This window comes from Cryptomeria japonica, chromosome 9 (genome assembly GCF_030272615.1).
Source record: "Cryptomeria japonica chromosome 9, Sugi_1.0, whole genome shotgun sequence".
Classification (NCBI taxonomy): domain Eukaryota; kingdom Viridiplantae; phylum Streptophyta; class Pinopsida; order Cupressales; family Cupressaceae; genus Cryptomeria; species Cryptomeria japonica.
This window is the reverse complement of record NC_081413.1, coordinates 144,916,298-144,938,099: the sequence shown is the minus strand read 5'-3', so window position 1 is coordinate 144,938,099 and position 21,802 is coordinate 144,916,298.

The window sequence follows — 21,802 nt, the reverse complement described above, 5'->3', positions numbered from 1 at the left end:
GCTAGATGGTAGGCAACTGGTCCTATCCTCTCAAGGATCTCAAATGGTCCTACAAATCGAGGTGCGAGCTTAGAACCCTTTCCATATCGGATTGGACTCTTATGCAATCGCACTCTCAAGAAGACTCTATCTCCAACCAAGTAGCTACGATCTATCCTCTTTGCATCTGCATATTTCTTCTGTCTTTCCTGTGCCTCTCTAAGACGCTGCCTAATCAAATCCACCTGCTGCTCCATATCCTGAACTATCTCTGGACCAATAGCAACTCTGTCCTCTATGCGGTCCCAACTCAATGGTGTCCTACAAGGTCTGCCATATAATGCCTGATAGGGTGGCATCCCTAAGGACGTGTGATGCCCATTGTTATAGGCAAACTCCACTAAGGGAAGATACTCTTCCCATCTGGTCTGGTGATCCATGACATACATGCGAAGCATATCCTCTAACACCTGATTAACTCTCTCTGTCTGGCCATCCATTTTCAGATGATAGGCTGTACTGAAATTGAGCTTGGTACCCATAGCTGCCTGTAATGCCTTCCAAAAAGAAGATGTGAAGAGGGAATCCCTGTCGGAAATGATCTTGCGTGGGACACCATGAAGTCTGACAATGTCTCACAAAAACACCTGTGCTACTGCTGGTGCTGTGAAGGTGGTACGAACTGGTGAAAAGTGAGCCACTTTGGTCAACTTGTCAACCGTCACCAAGATGGCATCATGGCGACGAGACGACATGGGGAGGCCAATGATGAAATCCATGGATATAGTATCCCACTTCCACTCTGGTATAGCATGAGATTGGAGCAACCCACCTGGATGGTGGTGCTCCACCTTTACTCTCTGACACTCAAGGCATCGGGCTACCAACTCGGCAATAAGCTATTGCATTCTTGGCCAATGGTATAATTCCCTCAAGTCTACATGCATCTTCTTGACCCCGGGATGTGCTGCATAAGGAGTTCTATGAGCCTCTGTGATAATGAACTCTCGCAATCCCCCGGAAGAAGGTACATAGATGCACCCTCTATGGCGTAATAAGCCATCGGACTCTAAGGAATAATCCACATATTTCCCTTCTAAAGTTTCCTGAGATCGTATAGCCTGACAAACCTCTAAGTACCATCTGTCCTCTGGCAACTGCTGCATGATCTGATCTCTCAAATCCATGCTCATAGATATGGTGTATACCTCATGACGTCTCCTACTCAAAGCATTTGCTACTACGTTTTCCTTCCCTTTGATGTAGTGAACGTCAAAATCATACTCGCACAAGAATTCCATCCATCTCCTTTGACGTGCATTAAGATTTGGCTGAGTGAATATGTACTGGAGGCTCTGATGGTCTGAGTGCAACTCAAAATGATGACCTAAAAGGAAATGTCTCCATCTCACAAGTGCATGCACTATTGTTGCAAGCTCAAGGTCATGAGTAGGGTAATTAAGCTTGTGAGTCTTGAGTTTCCTAGACTCAAAAGCTATAGCTCTGCCACCCTGCATAAGCACTGCTCCTAAACCCTCTAGGGAAGCATCTGTACAAACCATGAAATCAGCTGCAGGATCTGGTACTACAAGGATAGGTGCGGTAGTGAGTGCCTTTTTAAGTTCCTGAAAGGCCTTCTCGCACTTCTCCATCCACTCAAATTTCTTCCCTTTGCACTGAAGAGAAGTAATAGGATGAGCAACTCTAGAGAATCCCTCAACAAAACGTCGATAATAACCTGCTAAGCCCATGAAGCTCCTAACCTCTGTCACACTAGTAGGTGCTGGCCAATCCATAATGGCTCTGATCTTCGATGGGTCTACTGAGATCCCATCATCGGATATAACATGACCAAGGTACCTGACCTCTATTCTGAAGAAGGCACACTTCGACAAACTGCCGTACAACTGATTTTCCCTCAAACACTGCAAAACCTGTCTCAAGTGCTCCTCATGTTCCTCCTCATTCCATGAATATATCAATATGTCATCGAGAAACACAATCACAAAATGGTTGAGGAATGTACAGAATACTCCATTCATGAGACTCATGAAAACTGCTAGGGCATTCGTAAGACCGAATGGGACCATGGTGAACTCATAGTGGCCATATCTAGTGCGAAATGCGGTCTTGTGGATATCACTATCCACTATCCTCAACTGATGGTACCTTGACTTTAGATAAATCTTGGAAAATACTTTGGCACCTTGAAGTTGGTCAAACAAATCGTCGATTCTGGGCAATGGATATCGGTTCTTGATAGTTACTTTGTTCAACTGACGGTAATCCATGCATAATCGGAGAGATCCATCCTTCTTCTTCACGAAGATGACTGGTGCACCCCAAGGGGATACACTAGGGTGAATGTGGCCCTTCTCTAGGAGTTCCTCAAGCTGTATCTTGAGCTCATTAAGCTCATTTGTGGTCATTCTATATGGTGCTCTTGAAATTGGTTCAGCTCCTGGAACAAGGTCTATATGAAAATCAATCTCTCTACGGGGTGGCATACCTGGTAACTCTGAAGGAAATACATCTGAAAATTCCTTAAGGATAGGATGGTCGTCAATAGATGGTTCCTTTTCCTCTTCTTCTTCTCTATCACTAATGGTGATGGCAAATAACTGACATCCCTTTCGCATGCTCCGCTTAAGCTGCATGGCGGAGATCATACGAAGAGACACGGGTCTCTGGATTCCAGTGATCACTATGGGAGAACCATGATCATCCTCATACTCGATCCTCTTTAGGCGACAATCCATCTTAGCTCTGTGGGAATAAAGCCAATCCATGCCAAGTACGATGCCATAAGATCCGAGTGGTGTAACTCTAAGGTCTACTAAGGTGGTGGTATTACCAATTTGAAGCTGACAACCCTTAACCTCTGATTCCACTAACACTCTAGCTCCTGAAGCTAATTCCACTTCCCAACTAACCTCTTGTCTAATTGCCACTAGCCCGCAATGCTCCACAACCAATGGAGATATAAAAGAGTTAGTAGCTCCTGAATCAAATAATATAGATACACTGCTACCTCTGATCATACTTGCTACCTCAATAACCATGGCCTGATGCTCTGCCTAGCAGTTGTCAACCACTGCAAAGACCCTATGGGACTTGCCCATATCCCCAACTATCGGCTCTGATGCTGCCATCCTCTGATTTCCTACCATCTGACCCTGAGGACACTCTCTCACCATGTGTCCCATGGCTCCACATGTGAAGCAAGCACCACGTGCCTGAAATGGCACTCCCTATGGTCTGGAGAAAGACTGTCCCCCTGTCCTACTAGAACTACTATACCCACCTCTGGAAGTCTGCTGAGTCCTCGCCGGAGGTGTGTAAGGAGCCTGAGATCTCTGATCTCGCCTCTGACCTTGTGACTACCACTGCTTGGGCTTCGTGCCCTGCTGACTCTACGGAGGCCTTTGCCTCTGGTTTTGCTGTGACTGCTACAGAGGAGGGGGTTTGGAGAACCCCGATGTGTGCCTATTGTTACCTTTCCAATGGGGTTTCTGAAACCCATAAGTCTATGGTGTAGGGTTACGGTTCTGGAACCGATCCTTCGAGTCCTGTGGTCTGACCTGGATCTCTTCGGCTATCAAAGCCTTCTCCACGGCAACCCGAAGGCTCCCTGGAGCGGCCATTCTAACTGGTCCTGCTATGCCAGAATTCAATCCTCTGATAAATCAGTTGACGAGAAGCTTCTCATCTTTCAGGTAGTCTACATACGGTAAGAGTTCAAAGAAATTGTTCTCGTACTGGGTCACTGAAAGACCCTTCTGCTGGAGGTCATGAAACTCATCCACCCTACGCTGTCTGAAATGCTCTGATAAATACCTCTCCCTGAATCTCTCTGTGAAAATATCCCAAGTGAGGGTCTCTATCTCTAAGCCACACTTATATTCTTCCTGTCTCCACCATGTGGAGGCTGTTCCTCGCAATAGGTGAACCGCTACACATGCTTTTAGATTGCTCTCATATGAGCGCAATGCAAAGCACCTATCTAGGTTTAAAAGCCATGCCTCTGCCTCTACCCCATCGGTAGATCCCCCAAAAGATGGTGGCTGAAGACGCATAACCTCTTTGATTAGATCCCCTGGATCCCAACGTGCCCTCTCAATATATATTGGTGCTACGACTGGAGGTGGAGCTGGTAGGTGAATGGATTTGGGCTCATGCCTAGCCTGACTCTCTACGGGATTAGGAGGTGGACTCCTACTTCGTTCCCGTTCTACTATTCTATGGCTTCCTGAGTTCTGATTCTCAACATTATGATCTACTGCCGGAAGCCTATCCTGAACTAGGCCAATCAGGTTCTGTAGCGCTACCAAGATGTCTCGGTTTGGGTCAACTGATCACTCGGGAGGAGCTGCTGGGTTCACTTCCTGAACCGATTCCTCCCTAATGACCTCTTCGTGTGCCATGCGTTCACGCCTAGGGCCTCTACCACGTTTGCGAGCTTGTCGCGTAGTTGGAGGCATCCTTTTAAGAAAATAAAATAAAATGGAATAAATAAATATTTTAGGAGAAATATTTTAGCTAATTTAAAAATAAATACAATATATTTAAATACAATTTAATTAATTGAATAATTATAGCAAAACGTAATGGAGTAAGGTTCCTAGTGTCGGTAACCTTGCTCTGATACCAAAATGTTATGCCCATACTTTTGGGCACAAATGGAATTTTTTTTTTTTTAAAATACTTAACCTAGTACGGCTTACTTAATTAAATTAATGCAAACTAGTTTGGTCTTAACTAAGTTTGAGTGTATCAAACAATTAAATAGATTAAGCAATAATTAATACAACTTATGAGCGAGCTAAATATTTTCCCAAAAAGTTATCTCTAATCTCCATTAATGAATAATTAAACTCTCAAGCAAGTAATCTCAAACTAAATATATAATTTCTAAAATTAATTGATAGAGGAAAATAATAATTTCCTATAGTTCCTTAACTACTTAGGGTCTAAAATTAACTCACCCTAACTCTTTGATTAAATAAATTTAATAAGTCAATTATTCATTAATAAAAGAAAACCCATTAATTTTCAGAATAGAGGGGGGCCAACATGGTCAATTTAATCCCCTAAAATTTTCCCTCCCAAGAGTTTAAAATCCCTTTTTTTTTTATACTTTATTAAAATGCTTCTACATTTATTAATAATTTAAAAAAAACATTACTTAGCTTTCCAAATAACTATTTGATTCCAAATAATTAAAGGAATTAAACCACTTATATATATATATATATAAAATTACCTATATGCTTATGAATATATTCAAAAAGAAGATGGGGGTTTTTATTTTATTATATTTATTTACCCCTTTTTAACATTCCCACACACATACCCTTTTTATTTTATATATATTTTGCTAATTTTTTTATCTATAACCCATATAGGCTTTCTTTTTGAGTTTATTATTATTTTATGTATCTCTAAAATGCATGCAAGAGTTTCCTAATGTGATTTGCAGAATTACTAATGAGGAAAATATATATTTTGTAAGCAAAATAAACTAAGACTAAATGCTAATCTATTTGAAAAGAAATAGACTACTATAATAAGTTTCATTTTTTGCATTAAATAGGAAAATAAATGACTGTTTTTATTTATTTGCAGCAGCATTAATAAAAGAATAATCATGTAGTAATAAACTGAATTTATTTTCAGAGCACACAAAAAAATGCATCTACTTTTTTGTAAAACATGGAGGTTTAAATGCAAAATAATACATTTCTTCATCTTTTGCAAAACTAACCCAAGTAGGAAAATATATTTCTTAAGCAAATTTAAGTACAAGGTAAATAGAAATACAAATGGGTTTTAAAACCCAACCAATATTTCCCTTCAAAAGGAATTTTGAATAACACAAATACACTTCTTTTTTTGTAATTAAATACAACATAGCTCACATTTTTCTTTACAACTTCCATAATAAATATATTTGTCTTTTAAACTTTTCTGCAACATAAAACAACAACCAAGCTCTTTAATCTTTCTTTTCCCATCCCATGCAACCTGCAATAAAAACACAACTTGACCATGGAGAGCTCACCTCCCAGCCTAGGATTACTAGAAGCCACCCCCGAGCTTGGAGAACCAAGCACTAGACAGGTTACAAACAAGCAAACTCCACAACAAATAAAGGAAAACACTCAACATACATCTTCCCATCCCAAGCTACACTTCACCACACTTTGTGATGTTCATTCCATAGGTGGAAGTGAACCAAGTACCATTGGGGAGATTGCAAGCCAAAAGAAATTACAATTCAAACCACCTCATGGCAATACAAAATACAACAAAAGATACCTCCTCATGCCTTATGTCCCCCAAAGGCTCAAGGCCACATTCTCTCCCCTTATGACCCCCAAATGCATACACAAGGATATGCAGCAAGGGCCACAAAGGACACCCTTGAGACCACTCTCCATGAGGAGAGCCTCTCACCCAAGGCTATCATACTTCTTCCACCCCAAGACCATCCTACTCCCCCAAGAGTAGGAGGTCTTGGACACTCCCAAAACAAGAACACATAAACATAAACATAGAAATGAAAGCTTACACTTTTTTTTTTACAACAATTTACATAAACACAACTCTTTCAACAAGCTTTTCTTTCCTTCAACAAAACAACATAACAACATAAATAAGAGGAGATAAAAACCAACCTTATTCTGCCAATAGGTATGCTAGATTTAGTTGGGGATGAGCTGCCCAATTCCACACAAACTTTTCTCCAATCTTTACCAAAAATTCTATTCTACAACTAATTTTCAAAACAATTGCATAATCTCCAACAATGGAGAGTGGGTGATTACTCACTAAGTCTCCAATTCTTGCCTAAGAAGGCCTCTCACACACTTCCCAACCCCTTGGGTGAGGTGAGAGTTCCCATTGGTTGCTCTTCCCAAACTCTTACACATTACAAAAACTGGAAAGGGAAAAGGTGAGAGGAGGTGGGGAAGAGAGTTTGACATCAAAAGGGAACGTTGTCTATCCTAAGAGGAACCTTCTAAGTTGAATTTTCGTTCACCTTGGAAACACCACTTTTTGAGGTGACTAAACAGTCACATGGGAGTAGTCACATGTTTCAAAATACCCCTAACCCATAGGTATACCCTTTGGACCTTTGGAAAAGCCCTAAAACTGACCCTAGGAGTCCTTTTAACCCCTTAGAAACCCAACTGAAGTTTACCTACGGGTCAAACCTGAGTTGACCACTCCCAAGACTCCCTACCCAAGGAAAATTTGGGACCACACTCATGTTTTTGAATGGCTTTGGTAGAAACAAAACTCCCTCCAAGAGACAAGTCAAAATCAATGACACTAATCAGCACGTGTCAAGTGACACAATAAAAATACAATATAAAAATCACACATGGAATTTGTCTCTTGTAGGATTACACATATACATAAAAATTAATTTTAACACTCATGCATCATACACTTCACAAATAGAATACATTACAAACGGGGTGTTGTCTCTCCAAATAGACAACCCATGGCTTAACAAACGTACATTGGTCTAGGTTTGTTTCTCCATATAAATTCCACGGTCACATGGATAATTTTCCTACGCATTTCAATTAACACATTAGTAATTCCAAATAATCACAATTATACATAATTAAATACATGGATTTCATTGCACATCAAACACTCATACATTGGCAACAATAATTCAATATCTCATTCAATTAAATCTGATTTCACATAAGCAATTAACACAATTCTCAAAATTGAACCATTCATAAAATAAGCATCATTTTTCTATCATCAAAATGAAGTCCTGCAATTCCAATAATGACATTCACCATTTCAAAATAATTCTATTCTAGCAACATATATAGTTTCATAATCATCATGCATAAAATAAAGCATCAACATATGTCAATGTGATCCAAATCATGGAAATCATATAGGTTCTAAATCCATAAAGCATAAAATAAAGCATTCATAATAGTCTCAATATGCAAATAACTGAAAATGTCAAACTGAGTCGGGGTAGGGCCTCACAGTGGACATCATGTTAAATTTAATTTGGGGGAAATTTGTAAATGAGAGTTATTAATTATTTTTTACGAATTTTTAACCTATGAGGCCAATTTTGGCCAGATTATTTAATCGTCAAAATTTGAAGGTTTAGGGGAAATTAAAATTGGCTATAGTATATATTAGATTTATTTGGCAAATAACATTATTGATTTTGAAACCTTATTGGTTAAATATAAATAATGAATTTTGCGTGCGCTCGATTAATTAAATCTTAGGTTTAAGATATCCGCATCATTATTCAATTAGCCTGAAATAATTTAAATGCAATTTAGATATTTAATTTTCCCTCGACTTTAATTAGTGGTAATTTAATTAGGTTAATCAAATTAACTAATTAAATTACGAGGACCCTCTTAGGGAGTAATTAGTCCTCATTAATTAAGGTCACTTTTATGAGTGAGTTAATTAATCCAATGTTAGTGAACAATTCTACTTATATCTTAGTTAAGATAGACTCAATTGATTTCATTTTAATGTAGACTATTTTGTGAATTTATGTTGTTCAAAAAGAAAATTGTTGTTCCATTTTTTGCTCGAAAGTTTGGGCACGACATTTTGGTATCAGAGCAAGGTTTCCAACACTAGGAACCTTTCTCCATTACTTTTCACTTTGATTATTTAATTAATTAAATTTTTCCCGAAAAATTATTTATTTATTTTATTTTATTTTATTTTCTCATAAGGATGCCTCCAACTACGCGACAAGCTTGCAAGCGTGGAAGGGGTCCTAGGCATACACGTATGGCACACGAAGATGTTGATAGGGAGGAACCAGTTCTGGAAGGGAACTCTGAGGCCCCTCTCAAACCACTGGTTGACCCAAACCGAGACATCTTATTAGCACTTCAGAACCTAATTGGGATAGTGCAGGATAAGCTTCTAGTAGTTGATCGTCATGCAGAGAATCAGAACTCAGGGAGCCATAGATCAACATTTAGGGAATGGAGTAGGAGTCCACCTCCTAATTCCTTAGAGGGCCTGGCTAAGCATGAGCTTGAGTCCGTTAATCTACCTGGACCACCTCCAGTAGCTGCACCTGTTTATATTGAGAGGACACATCGAGATCTAGGGGATCTGATTGGAGAGGTTTTGTGCCTCCAGCCACCATCTTTTGGGGGATCTATCAACGGGGTAGAAGCTGAGGCTTGGATTTTGAGCCTAGATCAGTGCTTTGCATTATGTTCTTATGAAAGCAATCTGAAGGCACAAGTTGTAGTCCACCTTTTGAGAGAAAAAACCTCCACATGGTGGAGATAGGAGGAATACAAGTGTGGCCTAGCTGCAGACACCCTCACATGGGAGATCTTCACAGAAAGGTTCAAGGAGAGATACCTATCAGAGCACTTTAGGCAGCGTAGGATAGATGAGTTCCATGACCTCCAGTAGAAGGGTCTCTCAGTGACCCAGTATGAGAGCAAGTTCACTGAGCTCCTACCTTATGTGGATTACCTAAAGGATGAGAAGCTTCTCATCAACCATTTTATTAGGGGACTTAATGCCGGGATAGCAAGACCGGTGAGGATGGCCACTTTAGGGATCCTTCATGTTGCTGTGAAGAAGGCCTTGATAGCCAAGGAGATTTAGGTTAGGCCACAAGACATGAGGGATCAATTTCAGAACCGAAACCTGACACCCCAGTCTTTCGGGTTTCAGAAACCCCACTGGAAAGGAAACCACAAAAATGCATCGGGGTCATATAAACCCCCTCCTCCATAGCAGTCATAACAAAGTTAGAGACAGAGGCCCCCTCAGGGATAGTAGGGCTCCAAGCCCATGCAGTGGCATTCAGAGGGTCCTAGGTGCGACCAGAGAGCATAGGGTATAGACACACCTCTGACATAGACTCAGCAGTCCTCCAGCAGTGGGTATATTGGTTCAAGCAGGATAGCTGGGTAGCCTTTCTCTAGGCCTCAGGGTGCATAGTTTCAGGCACGCGGTGCTTGTTTCACATGTGGAGCCATGGGGCACATGGTGAGAGAGTGTCTGTAGGGTCAGATGGCAGGTAGTTAGAGGATGGTAGCATCAGAGCCTACAGTTGGAGATATGGGCAAGTCCCATAGGGTCTTCACAGTGGTTGACAACTGCCAGGCAGAGCACCAGGCCATAGTCATTGAGGCTGTAGGTATGATCAGAGGTATCGGTATTTCTATATTGTTTGACTCAGGAGCTAGTAACTCCTTTATATCTCCATTGGTTGTGGAGCGTTGCAGGCTAGTGGCAGTTAGGCAAGGTGTCAGTTGGGAAGTGGAGCTAGCATCAGGGGCTAGAGTGTCAATGGATTCAGAGGTTAGGGGATGTCTGCTCTAGATTGGTAATACCACCACCTTAGTAGACCTTAGAGTTACACCACTCGGATCTTATGGCATTGCAATTGGCATGGATTGGCTTTACACCCACAGAGCCAAGATGGATTGTCACCTAAAAAAGATCGAGTGTGAGGATGATCATGGTGCTCCCATAGAAATCACTAGGATTCAGAGGCCCGTGTCTCTTCGTATGATTTCCGCTATGCAGCTTAAGCAGAGCATGCAAAAGGGATGCCAGTTGTTTGCTATTACCATCAGTGATAGAGAGGAAGAAAATGAGAAGGAGCCTTGCCTTAATGATCATCCCATCCTTGAGGCGTTTGCAGATGTGTTTCCAGCCGAGCTACCTGGTATGCCACCTAGCAGAGAGATTGACTTCCACATAGATCTGGTACCAGCAGTTGACCTAGTTTCGAGAGCACCTTATAGGATGACCACACATGAGCTTAATGAGCTCAAGATGCAGCTAGAGGAACTCTTAGAGAAGGGTCACATTCATCCTAGCATCTCCCCTTGGGGTGCACTAGTCATCTTCATGAAGAAGAAGGATGGGTCCCTTCGATTATGCATGGATTACAGGCAACTAAACAAAGTAACCATCAAGAACCGTTATCCCTTGCCCAGGATCAATGATTTCTTTGATCACCTTCAAGGTGTTAAAGTGTTTTCCAAAATAGATCTAAAGTTAGGGTATCATCAGTTGAGGATTGTGGAGAGTGATATCCACAAGACCGTGTTTCATACTAGATATGGCCACTATGAGTTCACCGTGATCCCATTCGATCTTACGAATGCTCCAACTATATTCACAAGTCTCATGAATGGGGTATTCCGCACTTTCCTTGATTGATTTGTTATTGTGTTCCTCGATGACATATTGATATATTCTTGGAATGAGAAGGAGCATGAGGAGCATTTGAGGCAGGTTTTGCAATGTTTGAGGGACAACCAATTGTTCAGCAGTTTGTCGAAGTGTGCTTTCTTTAGATTAGAGGTCAAGTACCTTGGGTATGTTATATCTGGTGATGGGATCTCAGTTGACCCATCAAAGATCAGAGCTATTATGGATTGGCCAGTGCCAACTAGTGTGACAGAGGTCAGGAGCTTCATGAGTTTAGCAGGCTACTGCAGACACTTCGTTGAGGGATTTTCCAGAGTTGCCCATCCCATTACATCCCTCTAGTGAAAGGGAAATAAATTCGAGTGGACAAAGAGGTGTGAGAGGGATTTTCAAGATCTGAAAAGGGCATTCACTAGTGCACCTATCCTCATTGTGCCAGACACCACGATTGATTTCATGGTATGCACGGATGCTTACTTGGGTGGATTAGGAGGAGTCCTTATGTAGGAGAGTCAAGTTATAGCTTATGAGGCTAGGAAACTTAGGACTCACAAGCTTAACTACCTTACGCATGACTTAGAGCTTGTAGTAGTAGTACATGCACTTGTGAGATGGAGACACTTCCTTTTGGGTCATCACTTTGAGCTTCATTCAAACCATCAGAGTTTGTAGTACATCTTCACCCAACCTAATCTTAATGCCTGTCAGAGGAGATGGATGGATTTTCTATGCGAGTATGATTTTGGTATCCACTACATCAAGGGGAAAGAGAACGTAGTTGCAGATGCCTTGAGTTTCACGGATGATAAGTTTAAACAACGTTTGCTCAAGGGAGAAAGGGAAAATAGAGATTTAGCATCTAATGAATCTCTTATTTATAAAACTCTATCCGAAAGTCATGAATATTTATCAAATTTATTCTTCTCTAATAGAATGTTATTTAAACAAATGATCGATACATTGTTAAAAACAAAATGGCTTTCTCTGAATGCCATTGATTGCTTATTAGCGGAAGGATTGAATAAGAATAAAAAAGCCTAGATCTTTCATTTCAATATAAATTGATATTACGATGATGTAAGAGTTGTAGATGCCTTGAGTAGGAGATGACATGAGGTATACTCCATATCTATGAGCACAGATTTGAGAGACTGTATATTGCAGCGGTTGCCAGAGAATGGATGGTATCTAGAGGTTTTTTAGAGGATTCGATCTCAGGAGACCCTGGAGAGGAAGTATGTGGATTACTCTTTAGAGTCCGATGGACTATTATGCCATAGAGGACGCATCTATGTACCTTCTCCCGAGGGATTATGAGAGCTCATTGCCATGGAGGCTCATAGAGCTCCTTATGTAGTGCATCACGGGGTTAAGAAGATGCATATAGATTTGAGGTAGTTATATCATTGGCCAGGTATGCGGCAACTTATTGCTGAGTTAGTAGCCTGATGCCTTGAGTGTTAGAGAGTCAAGGAGGAGCACCACCATCTAGGTGGGTTTCTCCAGTCTCATGCTATACCTTATTGTCTAAATATAAATAATAAATTTTGTGTGTGCTCGATTAATTAAATATTAGGTTTAAGATATCCACATCATTATTCAATTAGCCTGGAATAATTTAAATGCAATTTAGATATTTAATTTTCCCTCGACTTTAATTAGCGGCAATTTAATTAGGTTAATTAAATTAACTAACTAAATTGCGAGGACCCTCTTAGGGAATAATTAGTCCTCATTAATTAATGTCACTTTTATGAGTGAGTTAAGTAATCCAATGTTAGTGAACAATTCTACTTACATCTTAGTTAAGGCAGACTCAATTGATTTCATTTTAATGTAGACTATTTTGTGAATTTATGTTGTTCAAAAAAAAAAATTGTTGTTCCATTTTTTGCTCGAAAGTTTGGGCACGACAAATCTTTTATTGTAACATCTATATGCTTTTCTTTGAATTGAATATCCAAGAAATATCCCTTCATCACATCTAGGATTAAACTTCCCAATTGAATCATCCCTTTTGATATAACATTTACTTCCAAAAATTCTGAAATATTTAACAGTAGGTGTATTTCCAAATGATAATTCATAAGGGGTCTTACTGGTTTCACCTTTGATGTGAACTCTATTGAATGTGTAGACTATAGTACTTACTGCTTCTCTCCAATATATGTGAGGTAATTTGGCCTCCATCATCATAGTTCTTGCTGCATCCAAAATGGTTCTATTCTTCCTTTCCACTACTTCATTATGCTAAGGAGTCTAAGGTGCAAATAATTGTCTCCTAATTCCATTAGTCTCACAATAACTGTTAAATTCATGAGAAGTGAACTCACCGCCTTGATCCGATCTTAGACATCTGATTTTCAATCCAGCTTTTATTTCTACCTTTTCTTTAAAGATCTTGAATTTCTCAAAGGCTTCAGACTTCTCCCTAAGAAAAGTCACCCATATCATTCTAGAATAATCATCAATTACCAGCATGAAATACCTATCACCTTGAAAGCTTATAGTCCTTGTTTGACCACATAAGTCAATGTGAATCAAATCAATCACATCATTAGATTTATCATGTATGCTCTTAAAATAAGTTCTAACTTTCTTTCCAAATTGACATTCCTTACATACCAGATTATGAGGCTTCATAATCTTAGGTATATATCTAACTGCCTTTGTTGAACTGATCTTAACAATACAATTAAAATTAACATGAAGCAACCTCTTATGCCATAACCAACTCTCATCAATATGAGCAATCAAACATGTCTTATTTCCAGTGTTCAAGTGAAAGATATTACCTCTAGTCTGAGTACCGGTTGCAATCACCAAACCAATTTTGTTAATGATTTTGAATTTTCTATCTTTAAACTGAAGTTGGAAACCCTTGTCCACCAAATGACCAACACTTAAAAGATTATGCTTTAAACCTTCTACATAATAAACATTATCAGTATTATGCTTGCCATCCAGAGAAATAATACCTCTACCTTTGATCATACATTCTTTGTCATCTCCAAATATGACTTTACCACCATTGTATTCTTGCAAGACAAAAATTTTCTTTTATCTCCAGTCATATGATGTGAGCATCTACTATCAATTACCCATTCATCCTTGTCTTCAAATTTTGCTGCTAGGGCCTTTTCTTCATTCATGGTAGCCGATTCCAATTCATCTTCCTTTAAAGCATAGAACACCCATTCCTTTCCATTATCAGATCCACCAGCAGAGTCTGTTGTCGGTTCATCCTCAGAGTCATCACTTACTCCTTCTTCATCCGCTATGTAGCATTGTTTATTTTTCTTGAATCTATATATGTTTCGATTAGGCTTAAATGATTTCTTAACTCTCTCTTCAAATCTTGCATTCCTTTCAGGACATCTAGATGCAAAATGACCAATCTTATTACATGAAAAACATTTAAAAGGTGATTTTCCTTCATACTTACTTCCTGTCAGTCCTTTAGGTACTCTTCTAGCAAATAAGGCTTCAAGTTTCTTAAATTCTTCATCCTCTTTCCTCATATCTTCCAATTCTTTTGCATATAGGGCTTTCCAATCACTTTTGTCGGTAGATGATGATGCATGAAAAGAAGGTTCAGACTTTACAGCTCCAAAAGATCCAAATTCTTCAAGCTCAAAAGCAGATAATTTCCCAATCAAAATGTCTCTATTAACTGAAGTGTTTGCCATTGTTCTCAGTTCATTAATTGCAGTTGCTTTCATCTTGTAAGTCGGTGGAAGGGATTTCAAGACTTTGAAAACTATTTCATCTTCACTCAGAAATCCTCCACAACATTGAATTCCCATGACAATCTCATTTACTCTTTCCATATATGTAGCAATTATTTCATTATCTTCCATCTTCAAGTTTTCATACCTTACCCGATAACCATCAAGTTTAGCAATTTTGATAGTGGGATCACCTTCATTCAAAGTTTTCAATTTATCCCACACAACCTTTGCTGATGATTTATCAGTCAATCCCAAGATTTGTTGATCAGTAAGTGCACACAAGAGGGCTTCTCTAGCTCCACAACCATTTTCAATATTCTTGTCCAGGTCTGTAGGAGCAGGATTGTCAGATGTTAGATCATAAGGTGTATATCCTTTCTTAGTGATCTCCCAAATGTACTTGCCAAGATATCTAAGATGAGTCTCCATTTGGATTTTCCATGTCCCATAATTTGTTCCATCAAGCTTTGGGATTTCTCTTCTGAAAATAGTTGCCAGTGGATTTGAAGTATTAGCTGCCATAGGATCTACCTCAAGTGGTTAAGATTCTAAAAAAGAGGACCAAAGCTCTGATACAAATTGTTAGGATAACCGGTGAACAACTAAGAGGGGGGTGTGAATTAGTTGTTAACAGATTATATTAATCGAACCACTTTATAACCTGTAACCAGAGCACATAAACTTTTAATACCGGAATAGCAAAAATAGATACCGGAAAGCAATAAAACTTAAGAATGAAATAGAGAATTAACACAATGCAACCATAACACATAACACCAAGACTTGTATGTGGAAAACCTGGTAAAGGGAAAAACCATGGTGGGAAGCCTACCCATTGTCAGATGATACTTCTGTAGAAAGTATGTGATACAATGAGGGGCCTGCACATGCAAGAAGGCACAATTTCTAGAGCGTACTGCTCATTACAAAAGAGTCTCACTGACTATAGAGAGGTTATAACCACCTCAAGATAATTGCACAATAATCTAGAAGAATGAACTGCTAGAGATAGCATCTACCATGCCTGATTACAGTCCTAGTTAAGCTCAATACTGTTAGGTCCCAGGGATAACTAAGAGGGGGGGGGGAATCAGTTGTCAAATAAATTCAAACCAAAACAACTTAACCAACTTTAATGCTTAATACTGGTGAACCAGACTTGAATGTTGGTAGACAGTTATATCAGTTAATTATAGTATCGGTAAAGATTAATTCATGAAACAGAAAGACAATAACATCCACAACACACAGCACCAATATTTGTATGTGGAAACCCTATAAGGGGGAAAACCATGGTGGGAAACCTTACCCACAATCAGATGATACTACTGCAAATAGTATGTGTATACAAATGTGGTCTGCACATGTAGAAAGGCCAAGCGCCTAGAGCTCACTGCTCAAACACAATAGGAGTCACACTGACTACAATTGGATGGTTAAATCCAATAAGGATGTACTACTCAAAATAGCATCTTACTATGCTAGATTCAGTACTAGTGTAGTTCTGATTGTCTTCACAAAAACCCTTCTTCAACCTTCAAATTATGTTTGCATGTATATTTCTTCTTATTCTTGCATATACCTTCGCACAATTTCTCTTTCACATTCCACATTGATCTTACTAATAAGATCTTACATTTATATCATAACCTAAGACCAATTTTAGTAGGTTGGCTCTAAAGGATATTACAATAAAATCATTTTACGACTAAAACAATATCTGATGCAATAACTGATTCATCATGTTGGCTCAATGCAATTACAATATTAATAAAACATCTCCATAGCGTGTCGTGCTGATTTGGAATAGATAAGCCTGTCGGTGAATGATCTAGACCTATTTGTCGGTAACAACAAATATGCAAATAAGAATATGCCAATGAACAAATCTCAAAGACAAAGTGTCTAAACAATGTCTTCGACATAACTAGGTGTTTTCCATGCCATTCTAGGTGTCGATGAACATTATATCCTGCTGGTGTACCAGATACCGGTGACTGTGCATAAGTCAATTGCCGGTGAACATTACCAATTCTTCAAAGTGCCAAAGTTGATAAGTGATAGTAGGTGTTGACATCAATGACAAAACATACCAAAATACCAACAATCTCCCCCTTTGGCATTGATGGCAACACAAGATGGAAAAACCATCAAAGTGCCAAGACAAAAATGCCAAATACCAAAAACCAACAATCTCCCAAAAAAGAGATCATAACTAGAATTCAAAATTTAGTTATAAACAATCTCTCTCCTTGGGAGTGTCATGTGTTTTTCTTGTATTTTTCCATACCAATCTCTCCCCCTTTGACATCAAATGCCAAAGATAATGCAAAACCAGATGTAAATACAAAATACCAACCAATTCAGTATACCAACTACTCCCTCTGAGAAGTAGCTTCCTCATCAAAGCCAGAATAAAAGATTTCTTTGTTGAATCTGTCAGTTGATGAAAAAAATCAATTGTCTAAGTCTCTACCAGTGGGGATATAACCCCAAGATGGTCTCTAAGATATTCAAAGGTTTCCTTAGGCAGAGGTTTAGTGAAAATATTTGCAATCTACTCTTTAGTATTCACATAAAATAGTTTTACTTCTTTTGTTTCAACATTCTCCCTTAGAAAATTTAGTTTGATAGAAACATGTTTAGTTTTAGAATGTAATACCAGATTCTTAGATATATCAATTGTTGTAGTGTTGTCACAATAGATAGTTATGGGTTCCTTGCATTTTGCCTTTATGTCCTTCAACATTTGCTTAAGCCATAACACCTATGTACAGTTAGTTGTTGCTGCAACATATTCTGATTCAGCTATTGATAAAGATGTACAACTTTGTTTCTTACTCAACCAAGAAATTACTCTGCTGCCAAGAAAAAATACTCCTTCGGTGGTGCTTTTTCTATCAACCACATCTCCTGCCCAATTTGCATCTATGTATGCATATAATTCAAAGTTTTCATCTCTAGGATACCATAATCCAAGATTTGTAGTGCCTTGTAAGTACGGAAAAATTCTTTTGACTGTTGATTCATGATTTTCTTTAGGATTACTCTAAATCTTGAAACAATACATATTGCATTCATAATATCAGGTCTTGTTTGTGTTAAATACAGTAGGCCTCCTATCATAGATTTGTACCTAGTCGGATTAACAGGTCTAGATTCATCCCTTAGTGATAATTTGTCATTTGTAGTCATAGGTGTTCTTACTAGTTTAGAGTTCTCCATCCCAAATTTCTTTAGTAACTCCTTCAAGTACTTGAATTGACTCAAGAATATACCTTTATTGGTCTATGAAATTTGCAATCCTAAAAAGAATTTTATCTCTCCAATCATAGACATTTCAAATTCTTGTTGCATTTCAATAGAGAAGTCTTTACATAATCCATCTTCTCCTCCAAAGATTATATCATCAACAAAAACTTCTATAACCAAGATGTCACAATTAGTCACTTTGTAGTATAAGTTGCTGTCAGCATTACCTTTAGAAAAACCAATCTTCAAAAGATACTTATCCAATCTTGCATACCAAGCTCTTGGAGCTTGTTTCAACCCATACAAAGCTTTCCTTAACCTGCAAACCATATCTTTGTTATTTGTCAAAGAAAATCCATTAGATTATTCAATGTAAACTTATTCTTCAAGATCTCCATTCAGAAATGCACATTTAATATCCATTTGATATACTTTGTAGGTCTTGTGTGCTGTAAAAGCCAAGAATAATCTGACTGCCTAAATTCTAGCTACCGGTGCAAAGGTTTCATTATAATCAATTCCTTCTTTCTGAGAATATCCCTTACACACTAGTCTTGCTTTATTCTTGATTACCTTACCATCTTCATTAAGTTTGTTTCTGAATACCCATTTTGTTCCAATCATATTTTTGTCTTTAGGTCGGGGAACAAATGTCAATGTGTTATTTTTCTCAATTTTTTCTAGTTCCTCTTCCATAGCTTTAATCCAGTGTTTATCTTCACATGCCTCATTAATTGATGATGGTTCAATTTGAGAAATAAGACATACCTATTCATTTTCTAGTCTTCCTCTTGTCATAACTCCTTTATACTTGTTCCCAATTATCTGATCTTCAGAGTGATTCAGTCTTACATACCAGGGTGTCTTTGTTTATTGTTGTTCCTCAGTTACTATGGAATTTTTCAGATGATACGGGTGTAACTAGATCTTCATTCTATACCAGTGGGTTCAATGTAGGTTCATTTGTTAGAATCTCTGTTGTTGGTTCAAAGTCTATATACCTTGACGTTTCTCTGAATTGTTCATCAATCTTCACATTTGTACTCTCAACAATTTTCTGCAATCTCTTGTTAAAACATCTATATGCTTTTCTCTTAGATAAATAACCAAGAAATATTCCTTCATCACTTCTAGGATCAAATTTGCCAATGTACTCATCTCTTCTAATATAGCATTTACTTCCAAATATTCTAAAATATTTAAGAGTAGGGGTAATACCAAACCATAGTTCATGAGGGGTTTTACCGGTTTCTCCTTTGATGTGAAATTTGTTGAATGTGTAGACCGTTATGTTTACTGCCTCTCTCCAATATACATGGGGTAGATTTGCTTTAGATAACATACTTCTAGTGGCATCCAAGATAGTTTTTTTTTTCCTTTCAACGACTCCATTCTGCTATGGTGTCCGGGGTGCTGATAGTTGTCTTTTGATTCCATTTACTTCACAGAATGTATTAAATTCCTTAGATGTAAATTCCCCTCCTTGATCTGGTCTTAGATAGTTGATTTTCTTACTAGTTTCATTCTCTACCATTGCTTTGAATAGTTTTAACTTCCCAAGTGCTTTTGATTTTTCTCTGAGAAAAGTAACCCAACACATTCTAGAATAGTCATCAATGATTAGCATGAAATATCTATCACCTTGTAAAATTTTAGTTCTAGCTAGACCACATAAATCAGTATGAATTACATCAAGAGCATTATTGGATTTTCTGGAATACTTTTAAAAGATTCTCTAACTTGTTTTCCAAATTGACATTCCTTACATACCGGATTGTGAGGTTTGACAATTTTAGGTAAATCTCTAACTGCCTTAGTAGTACCAATTTTTACCATGCAATCAAAATTTACATGACAGAGTCTCTTATTCCATAGCCAACTTTCATCAATATGTGCAATCAAGCATGTCTTTTCACTATTATTCAAATGAAATATGTTACCTCTAGTTTGATTTCCGGTTGCAATTTCCAAGCCAGTTATGTTCATAATTTTGCATTTACCATTCTTGAATTGTAACTGAAATCCTTTCTCAACTAATTGACCAACACTCAAAAGATTATGCTTTAAACCTTCCACATAGTAAACATTGTCTGTATTATGCTTACCATCAAGAGATATTGTACCTTTACCTTTGATCAAACAAACTTTATCATCTCCAAATCTTACTAGACCTCCATTATATTCTTGAAATTTCAAGAATTTACCTTTATCACCAGTCATGTGATGTGAACATCCTGAATCAATGATCTATTCATCCTTAACTTCAACTCTAGCTACTAGGGCCTGCTCTACAGGTGGAACAGTAGGTTTTAGTTGATCTTCTGTTATAGCAACAAAAACCCATCCATTGTTTGTCGGATCTTCATTCGAATCATCAGTGACTCCTTCATCAGCAAGATAACAAGATTTATCTTTATTCTTCTTAAATTTGTATCTTTGATATTCAAGGTTAGGCTTGTATGTTCTTCTAGCTTCTTCTCTTAGTCTAGCATGTCTATCAGGGCATATAGAAGCCATATGAAAATCTTATTACAGTTAAAGTATTTAAAGGGTGTTTTACCTTCATACTTACTTCCAACTAGACCTTTAGGTATTTTCCTTGCAAATAGTGCTTCAAGTTCATTTTCTCTCCTGCTTTCCTCAAGTTCTCTTGCATAAAAGGCTTTCCAATCAAACTTGTCAAATGATGGTGCAGATGTTGTTGATGCCTTAAAAGCTAAATTTGTCTTTATAGTAGCAATAAGACCAAATTCCTCAATTTCAAAAGCTGAAAGTTTTCCAATCAATGTATCCCTAGTTACAGATGTATTAGGCATTATTCTTAACTCATTTATAACAGTAATCTTCATTTTATATGCTAGTGGCAATCCTCTTAAAACTTTTGAAACAATTTCATCTTCACTTAAGGTTCCTCCACAACATTTAATACCCAAAACAATTTCATTTACTCTTTCCATAAAAGCAGAAATCCTTTCATCTTCTTCCATTTTTAGATTTTCATACCTGACCGGAAAGCTTTCAAGTTTTGCATTTTTGACTGTGGAATCTCCTTCATTCAATGTTTCTAGATGATCCCAAATAGCTTTAGCAGTTGATATATATGATAATCCCATGATTTGTTGATCTATTAATGCAGTCAAAAGTGTTTTTCTTGCTTTGCAATCATTTTCTTCATCTTTAGCCAAGTTTGGTGGATTAGGCTGACTGGTTGTAGGAGTTGTATAGCCATTATTTGTAACATCCCAGATGTCCTTTCCAATGTAATTTAGATGTGTCTCCATTCTAATCTTCCATATTCCATAGTTGGTTCCATCAAGCTTAGGATTGTCCTTCCTGAAATAGTTAGTAGACATTGGATCTCCTCAAGTTGTTAAACTTCTGCAAAAAGAGGACTAGGCTCTGATACCAATTGTTAGGTCCCGGGGACATCTGAGAGGGGGGCTGAATCGGTTGTCAAATAAATTCAAACCAAAACAACTTAACCAACTTTAATGCTTAATACCAAAGAACCAGACTTGTATGTTGGTAGACAGTTTTATTAGTTAATTATAGTACCAATAAAGATTAATGCATGAAATAGAAAGACAATAACATCCACAACACATAACACCAATATTTGTACATGGAAA